Genomic DNA, 16034 nt, shown 5'->3' on the forward strand with positions numbered 1-16034 from the left:
TCTTGATAAAAAAACAAAATTTTTTCCGATTACCAAATTTTGGGCTAATAGTTTAAAATATTTTTTTAAAATATTTAAATGAACAGCATGATTCATTGTTTCATCAAAAAATTCCTAATTTCCAAGTCCTGATGCTGTAATGCACCCTTACACTAGAACACCTTCACCGTCCTGATTGACTGATCCAACTAAGTTCTTAAGATTAAATTCCTCATTTTTTCTTATTACATTTACAACTATACAACCCAAAATGTTTAAATTATTTTCATCCATAAGTAAGACGTTGTTCAGAACGTTTTGAGCTTATTTATCATTGATATTACGACGGAAAGCGTAAGCTTACTGCTTTTCGCAAGAACAAGGAAATTTCTGCGGGAAGAGGTCCCAAATATTCCAGCTAATTAGAGAACTTGGCGAACAATTTTAGGCGAAAATTAAACGTAAAATATTTCATTCAATTCTTCGGAAACTTTCTCAGCACTCAAATTGTGTATTTTTCATAATTTTTAGCCTACTTTCCCAGTAAAAGTCAGAAAAAGAAGAAAAAAGCAAGAAAGAAGGCTTAATGCATCTTAAAAATATCGCGAAAAACAAAAAAAAAGTCAAAAATAAATGAAATAATTAAATAAATATCGAAAAATTGGAAAGTAGGGTATTGAGATGGGGAAAAATGTCTGTCTGTCGGTCTGTCGGCGAGTCCCCCCCCCCTAATAACTTTTGAATGAATAGTCCGATTTGAACAAACTTTTTTTTGTTCGAAAGATCTCAGCGAGGACATCTCATTCCCATATTTCACTTTTTGATTTGAACTATTTTTTCTTCAATTTTGAACAGTTCAAAAAAACTTAACATTAGCGACTACGGGGAAATTCAAGGCAATTCCGAACTGCGAGGCGAATTTGCTTCAAACAAACTTTGTAGGAAAAAGCTTTTGATAAAAACTTGTACATAAAATATCTTTTTGATTTGAACAATTTTCCGTTCAATTTTGAACAGTTCAAATCCCTTAACATTAGCGCCTACGGGGAAACTGAAAGTCAATGTAGATTCCGTACTTGAAGGCGGATTTACTTCAAACAAATTTTGTTGGAAATAGCTCTTGACGCCAAACTCCAGACTCCGAAAATTTAGGGGCACCTAACTCCGACTGCTGTGCCCGACAATTAATCGGACTCCGACTCCCCGACTTCGACTCTGACTTCGCAGCTTTGGCAAAAATTTATACACGGAGGACAAATGACTGAGTCCGATTCTCGGATATTCGACTCCTTTATCTCAAAATGAGATTGACTCCAACTCCGCAGCTATGATTTTAACTGCGAAATAATTATTGTTGATATGACATTTTTTTATTTTCACGCTAAAGTTTTAATTTAGGTATTTAGTTTTCGGGGAATAAACTCGAAGTCATTTATGTTTCTACATAAAGATATGCGCAGACGGTTTTTTTTTTTTTTACAATGAAAATTATTTCTTTAAGTTGACATTTTTTTTTTTTTGTTTTGTTTTGTGCATTCACTCATTAAAAAAAATGTTTTTGGCAACAGGGGAAAAAGAAACGATTTTTTTTTTGATATGATGTATTTATTTTAATGAGCTTATTAATTTTAATTATTTTTTCGTTTTGAAAGCTGTTAAAGATTTTTTTTAATGGAAAAAAGTGTATTAGCTGCTTTGTTTAAAAGTTGCTGCTATTTTATTTGTTCGTTTTTTTTTTTTTTAGATAGAAAACAATTTCTATTTTCCCCTCCAATTTTTCGAAATTTAGCATCTTAAAACGAATTGCAGACAACTTTGAAGATTTTTACGAGACGGGGATTGTGGAGCTCTTCCTGGAATTTTTTTTCAAAATTGATGTCCTAAAAACGTAAGCAATATTCTATGATATTAGGGGAAGAGATTCAAAGGATTTTCCACTTAAATTTTCCGTAAGCTATGTTTGAAAAAAACTATTTTTGGATGATATTAAAGAAAGGTGGTTCGGAGGCTCTTGCCCAAATATTTTCTGAAATTGAAGTCTTAAAAACGTGACTTTTTAAGAGAGGCGATAAAAATGGTACCTTTTGAACGGAAGTGGCGATGATGCTTCGTATATTTTAAAGGAAAGTAAAAACAGTCAGCTCCTCAAAGAAAGAATTATGATGTTTAAATTTAAGATGGAAAAATAAAAAAGATCTACTTCAATGGGGTCGTTTCCAAAATTTTAAAAGTATTTTTTTCTGAAAGAACATGCTTAAAAACATAGGATCTAACCACTTTTTTAACAATTTGTTTCAGTTTAATCTTTAAAAAAACAATTACTTAAATCGGTGCGCTTTTATTGTTTTAGTTTCTGCCGATGACATCACAAATGATGAAATGCAATTCTCAAAGCAAAATATTTAATTCACATCTTTACTCACGTGTATGGGCAACGATATGGTTGATAGCAAGCGTAGAGCGCAATTTTAATTCGCTTCTTGATTATCATAACGTGGAAACGCGACAGAAAGATGCGCAAAATAGCATCATTTTTTACGTCATCCACGTTACCACGCCTTGTTTGAAAAATCGGACATTTAAAAAATTAATAAAAAAATAACTGTTGGGAAAATGAAAGTATTTTTTGTGTCCATGTTATTATTATTATTAGTTTTTTTTTTTTTGCTTTTTCTATCAATTTCAGTGACAAAAAGTACTACTTTTGACTGAAGGAAACAACCCCATTAGAGACGAAAACGATTATTATATTTGGTCTTTGAACAGGTGATAGCAATGGCCAACCTATCAAACAGACGATTGAAGATCAGATTCTCGTGAACCGGATATTTTTGATGGCGTCAATTAAAATATAAATAAATAAATAAATCAGGCACCCTAAGGAGGCGACTGCAGTGTTCATTTCTTTAAAAAGAATATTACCAAGTTCAACTCTTAAAAGGGAAAGATGACCCCAAAAAGCTTGAGGAACACTGATTTACGGGAAAAGAAATGCATATTTCACAAAACAAACGAGATGATGTGATGACATAATTATTGCACATACCAACACGCAATCGCGCAACGTTGGCGATAGAAAACTCACCTAATAAGAAACCGCGAGGAGAAAGAGAAAGCCCGTGGCCGAGTCCATTGTGGCGCCTGACAGACAACATTCTTTTTTAAGCCGCATAGGGTCATTCACAAATGCGAAGGTAGAACGGCGCCCACTTCCAAGTGCTGGCAGCATACTGATGTTGTTTTGAGACTTCGGTTTTTTGTTGAAATTCAATTGAGAAAAACAAAAAACAGAGAAAGTGCTATTAGTTCCTGCGAGAAAAAAAGTTTTGATGAAATATCTCTCTCTCACTAATACAGCCAGGGCCGGCTCTAGTAGTTCTGCCGTCCTAGGCGATATTGAAAAGTGTCGCCCACTCCATTGAATAATAATCTTTACTCTAATAAATAAAACTGAAAGTCTCTCTGTCCGGAGGATGTATGGATCTCTGTGACGCGCATAGCGCCTAGACCGTTCGGTCGATTTTCATGAAATTTGGCGCAAAGTTAGTTTGTAGCATAGGGGGTGCACCTAGAAGCGATTTTTCGAAAATTCGATGTGGTTCTTTTTCTATTCCAATTTTAAGAATAGAATTATCATAAGATGGACGAGTAAATTACGAAATCATCATAACGTGGAACCGTAACATGTGTACAAGCCAATTGGTGAGAAAATTCACCATACATTATTTGTAAATATACAGGCGAACCAAAAGACCTTTTAATTTTTCTATACGGCAAAGCCGTGCGGGTACCACTGGTAATAATTTAAAATAATGATATATTAATAAAATAAAAATAGTAGTAAAGTGCTTAAAATTGAAGTGAGTTTCTAGTTAAATTCCAAACTTGGTTTTGCATATAAAATCGCTGCGTACACTTTATCTTTTTTCTCATTAAAGTAGTGCATCTTATGGCACTTAAACAGATATTAATATTTTCAAAAGACTTTTAAATCGCGCAATTTGCCGCTCTAAAATTAACTTGAATTTCTAGTTTACTTGAGAACTATGTTTTGCATATCCAAGCACTGGTACACACTCTAAATTATTTTTTTAGCATTGAAGCAGTGAATCTTATGGCGCTGAAACAGATATTCTTACTTTAAGAGAAAAAATGTTTCAATTTCGAAATTTGCCGCCCCTAAAAGCTGCAGCTTTTAGCCCGCCCTAGGGGGCCGGCTAGGTCGCCTACCCCAGCAGTCGGGCCTGAATACAACTTTTCTCTTGAAAAGGGTTTGGGTTATAGCCGTCACATGCCACTACATGGTGACATCATAGTACGCTGGAAATAAGGCTGCCCCCCTCCACCCATAGGTGCTGATGGTTAAACCCCTCACTACCCCCCAGCACGGATACAGACTCACAGGGTCATGGGAGTATTGACCACCTTTAACTCCAAAAAGGTGGAGGAGGTCAATGGTGTTCGTCTCATGATTTGTGGTTCAATAAATCGTATAATAAGTAACCGAACGCATAGGCGCCCATATGGGGGGGGGGGCTTAGATATTTTCGCCATGGTTTAGCAGGATATTTTCCGCATGGAAACCGATTTCAGGACAGAGTAGAGAGTCATTAAAATTTGTTATTTTTAATAACTTATTCATATATGGCTGGAAAGAAATGTTTTTACATTTTTGCAAAGAAAAATGTACTAAAAGCAAGGAAGTTCTAATTTGTAAGGGGGGGGGGGCTCGAGCCCTCCTTGCCCCCCTATATGGGCGCCCTTGACCGAACGAGCTTTCAGAATTTTCATAATGTGACTATTTGAGAGCCAATTGGATTATTTATCATCGAAGATATTTTCCCATAAAGACAGAGTTATTCTTTCTTCTTCCTTATCGTTCCACCGAGGAATAATACTATTCACTCTAGCTTCACCTTCATTTTATTTATTTTTTTGCGGCTGGTTGAAATTTACACAATTTCTGCTAGAAACTCAATTAACTGCTCACCAGACTCGTTTTAAGCAGGGAAAAACTAAAAAACGGAGAAAATATGTTTGCTCAAACTTTTAGTCAACTTGAATTTCATCGAAAATATATAAAAGAAGCACAGAAACCTATTTTAAAGCCCCGGAATGCCGAAGCAACAAAACAACTGGTTTTTAATTCGAAACGCAAAGGGCGTCTGTCGGTCTGTCTCGCTGTCTCTGTTAAGTTTAATTTTTTTCTTCTTTCGTGGGAGTACTTGACAGTTGGTAGCCGAAGGTGATTCAACCGGAAAGAAATGTGGTCACATTGTAGAAAGTGTGCAGGAAAAAAAAACCAACACGCGTGCAACGATTTCAGCATTGAAAAGTAACCTTGCGGTGAATATCTTTGCAATTTTACGGAAAAGATTTCCACAAAAAAGTAATGATGTCGTATAGCTTGGCGAATCTTAGTGGTCGTTGATTGTCGTGTCCCTATTAAGAGGTAGAAATTATGTCTCTCTCCTTTTTAACCCCCGACACACAAAGAGAGGGGGTTATAAGTTTGACGTTTCTATGTATCTGTCTGTGGCACTCAAGCGCCTAAACGGATGGACCGATTTTGAGTGTTGATCGAGAGTGCTCTCAGCTAAACTGCGTCTTTGGATGACGTTAATTAACGAAGATATTAATTAAAAACCTTTAAAAGAATTTGCGATTTTTGCAATGAAAACATATTTAAAAACCTAAAATTTAGTATCAAAATAAAAAGCAATTTTTTTTTTGCGTCTGATAGAATATGTTTGAAGCTTTCATATTATATAGAATTCGAATTATAACGTTTTTAAAAGCAGATTTTAAACACGGTTAAGCCTTGATTCACGCGAGTGGTAACCGAATTCATTGTTGACCAACAAGGATAGAAAACGCATTGATTTAGAATGTTTATCTGTTCCCAGTTTATATTTGTTAACAAATAAAATGCAATTGATTTTTAATAGAAACTGTTTTTAAAAGGATCTTCATATTTCCCTCATGACTCTACATTTGCGACTCAGTCGGAGTTTTTAAAATTTTTTAATTTTAGTTATTTGTTAATTATGTATCGTTTTAATTGTTACTAGCTGCGTTGCCCAGCGTTGCGCGGTCTACCTCGAAAATAAAAAGTGTGTCAAATGACGCATGTTCAACAATCAGGCTTAAATAATATAAAAAAAAGGTGGAAAATTTCTCGTCAACTTGTATAGGTTTTTGCCCACATTTGAGAGAAGAGGGGAAGGAGAGGTGAGGACCCCCCCGTATGTGAATTCACGAGCATCAAAAATGTTTACAAATGCTTACAAAAACAAATCTTGTTTTTCGCAACCACGTATTGCGATAGGACCTTACTCGTTAGGTTTATTGCTTCTACAAATGGAATGGAAATGGCCCCAAAAATACGCCTCCGTCATATTATGACTGGTGATTTTCTGGAATAGTTAATACGAGATACATCCAGAAAAAAAAGAAATGATGATTAGGATGCGGTAATAAAGAACTCATGGATGATATGTGTGTCATTCCATGCGAAATGAGAAAATCAGCTGTGGCTGACATGTCACAGATTTCAATGAAAATTTTTATTTAGGTAAACCATGCATATCTATGACGGAATGCAAAGTATGGAAGTTTAAAAACTGTTTGTTGCTTTGTTATTGAAATAAGAAGTTGATGCTTACGCTAAGCCTAAATTTTCAGAGTCCAGTGCTGCCAGTTTGTGACTCAATTACTCCATAAGTTATAAACGCACACTTAAAAAAAATAAATATTTCCGCATTCTATAAACAAATCTCTATTGGGAAAGATTAAAGTAAAATTTATTCGGATCGTTTTTTGAATCTGAGATATGAACAAATATTGAAATTTTACCAATTTACTTCAGATTTCAAATCACTCTTCTAGCTCTTTTAATGAAAACATAACAGTAAAAATGATTCAGACTGAAAAACTATCTATAACTAACTATCTGCTCTAATTTAGTTATTGTTTATGAATTTCTTAATGACGAAATTGTACTTTAAAAAATCGAAAATTTCCAAAAATTTCATTTTTTCCTCTGTTTCAGATGTTTTTTTTGAAGATGAGGGAATGCTCTAAATTTACTCAATTTTTTTTACGTAACACATTGAAGTGTCTTTTAGATGCTACTAAATTTTAATCATTGATATCAGCGTATTTTTGTTACTAGAGTAACTTGAACTAAGGTAAAATTTCATTAGTTACTTCTTTTTATTTTGTAAGTTTAGCAAAACTAAACATTTCTTTCGTGTTTCATTTTCTAAAAAGCATGTTTATGAAGTACTTGCTAAAATGTACATTTTTTAAAAATTGAAATAAATGTTAGTTTTACTTGCTTTTGCATCATTGAGTCGTTTATCTAGTTTTTTGAATTCTCGTGATTTCACATAAGGGTCAATCCATACAGATTCCATACAGTATTAACTACTCATTCCTGTTCAAATATTTCTAAGTTATAAAATTAAAATAATTATTTTGAAAAATACAATGTTTTTTCAATAAATTGTATTATATAGGGCACAATATACGTAATTTAAGAAGGTGCAATGAAGTTTTCCCACTTTTTATTTCTGTTTCAGTGTGTGAATTGACTAGCAAAATTACTCAATTTCAAAGACCTGTATCTTTTTTACAAACCAAATGCAAAAAACAATATGTATAACATGTATAGTACTTGAATGGAATATTCAATTGGCCAAGAAATTTTATTTTTAATTCCATCTCCTTTTGGTTTACAGGGGTCTAAAAATGTCCTTTTTGTCATTTTTCCGATTTTTGAGTTGCTGTAATCTATTAAGGGTACACAAACATACAGCAACATATTCTTTTTAGCATGGTTTCAATGATTAGTTTTTGCCGTATTTCATTTTGTGTTTCCGTCCCTTCGTGAGTTATCCCCCTTTGAAATGAGTAAAATTTTTACATTTGACCTTGAACTTTAACCTGTTGCCATTATTTTAATTATTAACTTACAGCTACGTAATTCAGCATGTAAGACTATCAACCTATACACTTTAACATCAAAGCGTTAAATTAACTGTCATAAATGTAATTCAAATAGATTTTGGCCAAAATGCAAAGGTCTAAAAGTCCCATTTTTGACTACGAAAATCACTTTCATGACCTCTAAAAAATCAAAGATCCAGTTGACAGAAAAAAAAAGTGGTTTTAAACATCTTTCATATGCAGCTTTTAGGGATTTGAATTTCAAAAAATTAAACACAGGGTCGAGCGCACCCATCCGTCGAACCTGTATGGATTGACCCATAAAACAGAAAGAAAATGCTATTTTTCTGAATTTTATTTTACGTTTGGAAATCAAAAACCAATTTCGAGTTTCTTCAAGCAAATAGTAGAAACACAGCTCTATATTCTTGTAAAATTTTAAAGTTGTCTGAATTTTCCCTCATTTGAATTTTTGTGTGTATGTGAAGGGGAAAATCATCATTTTACAAATTATCACTAAGTTTAAAACTGATTTTGAAGACAAAGGAGTTAAAATACAACTTCAAAAGTAAGGTATTTCTTTTATGATACTTAGCACATTATTGGGTATCAATTTCATCAAAGCTAATGCACTCCTTAAAGATTGAGATTAAAAAATAAAATGCTTAGTTATCAGAAAATTGAAATATTTTCAGTTTTTGAAACTCGGTTAAAAGTTAACTATAAAACCTTGAGAATTTTATTGATATCAGATTAATTACCCTACTCCATAGATTGCAACAACATATAACTTTTATGTTTTCATTAAATAGTTAATAAGATACAAGCATTCAAAAGTGCAACATTTTGCATTTATGAGAATGCTGTTCAATATGACTAATTTTCAATCGCATGTAACTTTTCAAATAAAAAAATTTAAGCAAAAATATTTTAGATATTTTTATATAGGCATAAAAGGAACCTGTATACCAAATTTCATAAAAATCTGTTACCATGCGGTCACCACTTTTTTTGCGAATTTCGCTCATTTCGTATAGAATGACCCATGTACCAATACATTTATCACAAGTACTATTTACAGTGTATAAAGGAATGTATTTTGATTTCTTATCAATCTTAAATGATTGGAAATAGTAACCTGGAAATTTTGTATTTAGAGGAAATTTTGCTTTTAAAGTTCATCCATGTTGATGTTTTTCTTGAAAAAACGTAATTTTACACCCTTCCCCATTTTAGAAGTAAAATCTGCTTAAGTTAAGCCTTGTATGAACCCAAACGATTTGTAAGCATGACGATGAAAATTCGTCTTTCATATAAATATAAAATCAACGAGCTAGCTCATTCTCGTCGTCATGGCAATCTGAAAAATCAGAACAGCAACAACTTTGGTTAAGTGAGGATAGTAAGAAATTCGTGATTCCTCAATAAAACGTTATTCTTAAGCGCCTCGCAAAAAGGGGAAATTAAAGGATAAAATCCCCAAACAAAGTAAAATTTAGCAAACTAATCTACATAGTATAAAATGAAGTCCCCAAAAAGCGTCTGTGTGTTTGAACTCTCAAAACTCCAGAACTACCCGGCCGATTTCGGTGAAATTTTCAATTTGTTCCTTGAAGTCCTGAAAAGGTTTGCAGACCAGTTCGAAAAAAATTCGATGAATAGTTCTTTTTTTTTAATTCCAATTTAGGCCCAATTTTCTCATAAATTCCCGATGATGGGGGTGAAAATTACTTGCACATATTAATATTATATATCGTTGGAAAGAGTAGAATTTTATGCGTTCTACGCAATTTGTTTCAATGATCTTACTTAATTACGACGGGAGTTACTTGCGTTTTTAGCTCGAATTTGTTTAGGTTTAGCTGAAATTTAGGCACTACTTTCTTCATTAAATCTATCAATAACAAGAAGTTCTGTCTAGAACTATACGAGCCTACTTTCCCGTATACCCATACTACTTTCTAGTACCTGATCAATATTCTCAAAAATAGCTAAAATCGCAAATTGTTTCAAACATATTTTTTTAATATTTTAAGCTAATTTCTAGGAATAAAATATTCCTCACTCATCTAAAAAAATTAGATGCGTAAAAAATAAATAAATAAAAAAATAAAATAAACGAACAAATAAAATAGCAGCACCTTTTAAACAAAGCAGCTAATACACTTTTTTCCATTAAAAAAATCTTTAACAGCTTTCAAAACGAAAAAATACTAATTAAAATTAATAAGCTCAATAAAATAAATACATCATATCAAAAAAAAAAAAAAAAATAGTTTCTATTTCCCCTGTTGCCAAAAATATTTTTTTTAAATGAATTAATGCACTTACCAAAATAAATAAAAACAATAAAATGTCAACTTAAAGAAATAATTTTAATTGTCAAAAAAAAAAATAAATAAATAAATAAATAAAATAATAACAATAACAATCATAAATAATAATCGTCTGCGCATATCTTTATGTAGAAACATAAATGACTTCGAGTTTATTCCCCGAAAACTAAATACCTAAATTAAAACTTTAGCGTGAAAATAAAAAAAAAGTCATATCAACAATAATTATTTCGCAGTTAAAACCATAGCTGCGGAGTCGGAGTCAATCTCATTTTGAGATAAAGGAGTCGGAGTCGAATATCCGAGAATCGGACTCAATCATTTGTCCGCCGTGTATAAATTTTTGCCAAAGCTACGAAGCCAGAGTCGACGTCGAGGAGTCGGAATCCGATTAATTGTCGAGTACAGGAATTGGAGACGGAGTCAGGTGCCCCCAAATTCTCGCAGTCGGAGTCTGAAGTTTGGCGTCAAGAGCTATTTCCAACAAAATTTGTTTGAAGTAAATCCGCCTTCAAGTACGGAATCTACATTGACTTTCAGTTTCCCCGTAGACGCTAATGTTAAGGGATTTGAACTGTTCAAAATTGAACGGAAAATTGTATATAAAATATCTTTTTGATTTGAACAAGTTTTTTATCAAAAGCTTTTTCCTATAAAGTTTTTTTGAAAGAAATTCGCCTCACAGTTCGGAATTGCCTTCAATTTCCCCGTAGGCGCTAATGTTAAGTTTTTTTGAACTGTTCAAAATTGAACAAAAAATAGTTCAAATCAAAAAGTGAAATATGGGAATGAGGTGTCCTTGCCGAGATCTTTCTAACAAAAAAAGTTTGTTTGAATCGGACTATTCATTCAAAAGTTATTAGGGGGGGGGGACAGACAGACAGACAGACATTTTTCCCTATCTCAATACCCTACTTTCCAATTTTTAATTTTTCGATATTTATTTAATTATTTTTTTTTATTTTTGCCTTTTTTTTTTGTTTTTCGCGATATTTTTAAGATGCATTAAGCCTTCTTTCATGATTTTTTCTTCTTTTTCTGACTTTTACTGGGAAAGTAGGCTAAAAAGTGAAGGGATTGTCCCACAGTTTTCTTTTTAACACCACTGGAAAGAGCCGCTTTTTTTTTACTGCAGATCTAACTCGACCTGTGGTCGAAAGTTTTACCCTCTATCTCCAATAGAAAAAAAGTTACAAATTTTGCACGATGGTTTTTTAGCCTACTTTCGCAGTAAAAGTCAGAAAAAGAAGAAAAAAGCATGAAAGAAGGCTTAATGCATCTTAAAAATATCGCGAAAAGCAAAAAAAGGTCAAAAATAAATAAAATGATTAAATAAATATCGAAAAATTAAAAATTGGAAAGTAGGGTAATAAGATGGGGGACAATGTCTGTCGGTCTGTCTGTCCCCCCCCCCCCCCCCCTAATAACTTTTGAGTGAATAGCCCGATTCGGACAACTTTTTTTTTTGTTCGAAAGATCTCGGCGAGGATACCTCATTCCTCTATTTCATTTTTTGATTTGAACTATTTTTTGTTCAATTTTGAACAGTTCAAAAAAACTTTACATTAGCGCCGACGGGGAAATTCAATTCAATTCCGAACTGTGAGGCGAATTTGCTTCAAACAAACTTTGTAGGAAAAAGCTTTTGATGAAAAACTTGTATATAAAATATCTTTTTGATTTGAACAATTTTCCGTTCAATTTTGAATAGTTCAAATCCTTTAACATTAGCGCCTACGGGGAAACTGAAAGTCAATGTAGATTCCGTACTTGAAGGCGGATTTACTTCAAACAAATTTTGTTGGAAATAGCTCTTGACGCCAAACTCCAGACTCGGACTCCTAGAATTTAGGGGCACCTGACTCCGACTCCTGTGCCCAACAATTAATCGGACTCGGACTCCCCGACTTCGATTCTGACTTCGTAACTTTGGTAAAAATTTATACATGGAGGACAAATGACTGACTCCGATTCTTGGATATTCGACTCCGACTCCTTTATCTCAAAATGAGATTGACTCCAACTCCGAAGCTATGGTTTTAACTGTGAAATAATTATTGTTGATATGACTTGTTTTTATTTTCGTGCTAAAGTTTTAATTTAGGTATTCAGTTTTCGGCGGATAAATTCGAAGTTATTTATGTTTCTACATAAAGATATGCGCAGACGATTTTTTTTTTTTTTTTGACAATGAAAATTATTTCTTTGACACTTTATTGTTTTTATTTATTTTGGTAAGTGCATTAATTCATTTACAAAATTATTTTTGGCAGCAGGGGAAAATGATGTATTTAATTTATTTGTTCGTTATTTTTTTTTAAGCATCTAATTTTTTAGATGAGTGAGGAATATTTTATTCCTAGAAATCAGCATAAAATATTTAAAAAATATGTTTGAAACAATTTGCGATATTAGCTATTTTTGAGAATATTGATCAGGTACTAGAAAGTAGTATGAGTGTACGGGAAAGTAGGCTCGTCTAGTTCTAGAAGGAACTTCTTGTTTTTTTCCTTTATTTAAGCCCGATTGTTGAATATACCGTCACTTGACGCAATTTTTATTTTCAAAGTAACCGGGCAATGCCGGGTAACGCAGCTAGTTAATTTATAAATTGTGTTGCACATTTCTATATAAGTAAGGTAAATACACCAGTAGTGGCCTCTTTAAGGTTTATATTTAAAAAATAAAGATTCTAGGGGTCCCAGTGGATTCAAATTTGCAGGAGGTAGACCGCAGGCTATAGTGTAGTGGGCAGTTTAAGGAGGAGTAGGTAGAGCATCATGGAAAATTGTTATCAACTATTTAATACGGTCACCTGGATTGTCGATGTTTTTTCAGCTGTCTTCTAACGCTTCTCCGCAACGAGGTATATAAACATTGTGTTGTATAATGAATAGAACAATGCTCAAAAATAATATTTTTAGAGCTGTAACCATGTTATGAAATGTGAAAGATCATGTTTGGAGCGTTTTCAACTTGAAATAGTTGCTTTTTTGGCTGACAGTTTACCTGGCCACTACTGGTACCAAAAAAGTTGGTAAATTCAAAAGTGGCCCCCGAGTGGCCACTACTGAATCAGGAAGGTTTCTTATAAAATCAACTCGGTTTTCCTTTCAATAAGTTGTAATCTCTTTACATAAAAACCTGCCTCATTTCTGACATAATACTATTGTGTGATCTAGTAGTGGCCACTTCTAAACAGCAATATGGCCACTTCTAAACAGCAATATGGCCACGTCTGAATCATGTACATATAATGGCTACTGATGGATCAAATTTGAGGTTGAAAAAAATTGGACAAATTGACATTCTGGCATTTTTAAAAAATGGGACGATTAAGGAAGAGAAGGGCTATAATATGCTCATTGAGTTTCAAATATGGTAATTGATAGTGTAGTCCCACAGTTTAAAAAAGTCACAAAAATATGCTTCACTGTGGCGACTGCTAGTGCGTTAACCTGTTCTATGGATACCCAGGATTACTCAACAGGCTAGATTACTCCCTAGGCCCATACGCCTTGGCCTACGGGCGCACATCATGGGGGGGGGATGATTAAATAGCTTGTTGGTTAAAAAAAAAAAGCTGAATTTTGGCGCGCTAGTACAAAAAGAGGAGAAACATTCTACTAGAACGAGAGAGAGATTGTAACCTGTTTGCTGAGCAGGCAAAAAAATGAAGGGGGAAGGGCATAATGCTTGACCGAAGTTATCCCTTTTCTAAGCAAAGCAGATAATTTTTAATTTCTTAGATTTAAGCAATCGTTTCTTGAAAATACAGATTTTTTTAAGGTAAAACACTTATTAGAAGTAAGTCAGACATATTAAAATTAGAAAAAGCCATGATATATAAAATCCCCAGTTATAACACTTGTTTATGGAACAATTTTTCTCTTTGGTAGTCTAAATCATGTCAGTATGTGTTTTTCAAATTATAATCTATTGATTCATATTTTTTTATGACTGCTAATAGTCAGGACGCCCAAAATTTAAACTTTTAGGAAGGGGGAAATTATCAGTTTACCGGATAAAACTTCAAAGCTTGCCGAATAAAAAATACAGACAATACCGCCAAAGTTTTATGATAGGTTACAAATGTTATAAATTTTCCGAAGTTGTGAAATATGTAACATTTACGGACTTTTTAAAAATTTTATCTTCAAAATTCCCCGATTTCTGTATTTTATCGATGTACAAAACGTCCGTAATTAATTTTTCAGGCCAATTTTATTTTCTAAAATCTTCATTAACTTAAGACATAACTAAGAATTAATGATAATTTTTATGAGTGTCTTGAATCAGCACGGATGGCTTAAAACTTTTGCATCGAATGTGATCGGCAAAATTAGAAGTCTAAAAGTCCTCAACTACACAATAAGACATATAAGGAGGGTTAAAAATGATGCTAAATACATAATTATAAATGTCCAAAAGGAAAAATCACAGGGAAAAGAAAAATGAGCGAGTATTAAAGAAGCGGATGGAATCGGATTTAGAAATGTGTGAAAAGTTGGGATTAACAACTAATAGCGTAAAAAATTGCCAAGATGCGTAAGTTTAAGCTAATGTGTAGAATTCGATAAATATGCATGTTCTTGAACTCAAAATCCATGACCAATTGTCAATTTCCATGATTTTTGAGCACTTTTTGCCGAAAATCATGATTTTCCATGACCATTTTTGATCATAGCCGAAATCCAAGACTTTCTAGGTGCATGGACACCATGCCATTAGTAGTATTGAAAATTTATGCTACCAATTTCTTATATCCATTGATATACCTTGGTAAGTTGTAGGAAACAAATTGTCCTACAATTACATTGAATTGTGTACTTACTATTTCCTTATGAACTAGTGGTACCCGCACGGCTTTGCCCGTAGTAGAAAAATTAAAAGGTCATTTGGTTCGCCTATGTATTTACAAATAATGTATGGTGACTTTCTCGCCAATTGGCTTGCCCATGTTACGGTTCCACGTTATGATAACTTGGTAATTTATTCGTCCGTCTTAAAATTGGAATAAAAAACGAACAAAATCGAATTTTCGAAAAATCGCTTCGAGGTGCACACTCCATGTTACAGACTAACTTTGTGCCAAATTTCATGAAAATTGGCCGAACGGTCTAGGTGCTATGCGCGTCAAAGACATCAAGACGGACAGAGATCCAGATATACAGACAGACAGACTTTCAGTTTTTTTTATTAGTAAAGATTTCGTAGTGATAATAATTATTCAGTTCATACTTACCAAAGTTCATATGTAGAATACTTAAAAAGTACATTCATTTTCTTTTACTTTATTTTTTACATTAGCTTACAAAAAATACAAGTACATATTTTCTACTAAAAACTTTTTATTTTATCCTAAGTACGTATGTACTTTGAAGAAAGAAATGCACAGTAAAAATGTGATTAATATACTGGTACTTAATGTAACTAACATGTTGAATCAATTTTGTCCATCAGTTATTTGAATTTAAAGTGAGTAATGTAAATTCTAAGGAAAGGATGTCAGATGGCCACTACTGACTCACACTGTTAAAAAAACCTGAAAGTTCAGGTAGTTTTCTGACTGATTTTAACAGAATATTTCTGTAATGCTTCAAAACGTATTTTTTCCTTACAACAACGTAAACATCCCGACGAAAACGGAATTTTTCCATTTCTAGGGTTGCCGCTGTGCTGTACTTTGCTCTGATTAGTCTTCAAGTCATGATAAACATCCCTTATTGATAGTGCTTATTAATCGCACTGTTACATTTTGCTAATTAA

This window comes from Uloborus diversus, chromosome 1 (assembly GCF_026930045.1).
Source record: "Uloborus diversus isolate 005 chromosome 1, Udiv.v.3.1, whole genome shotgun sequence".
NCBI lineage: Eukaryota > Metazoa > Arthropoda > Arachnida > Araneae > Uloboridae > Uloborus > Uloborus diversus.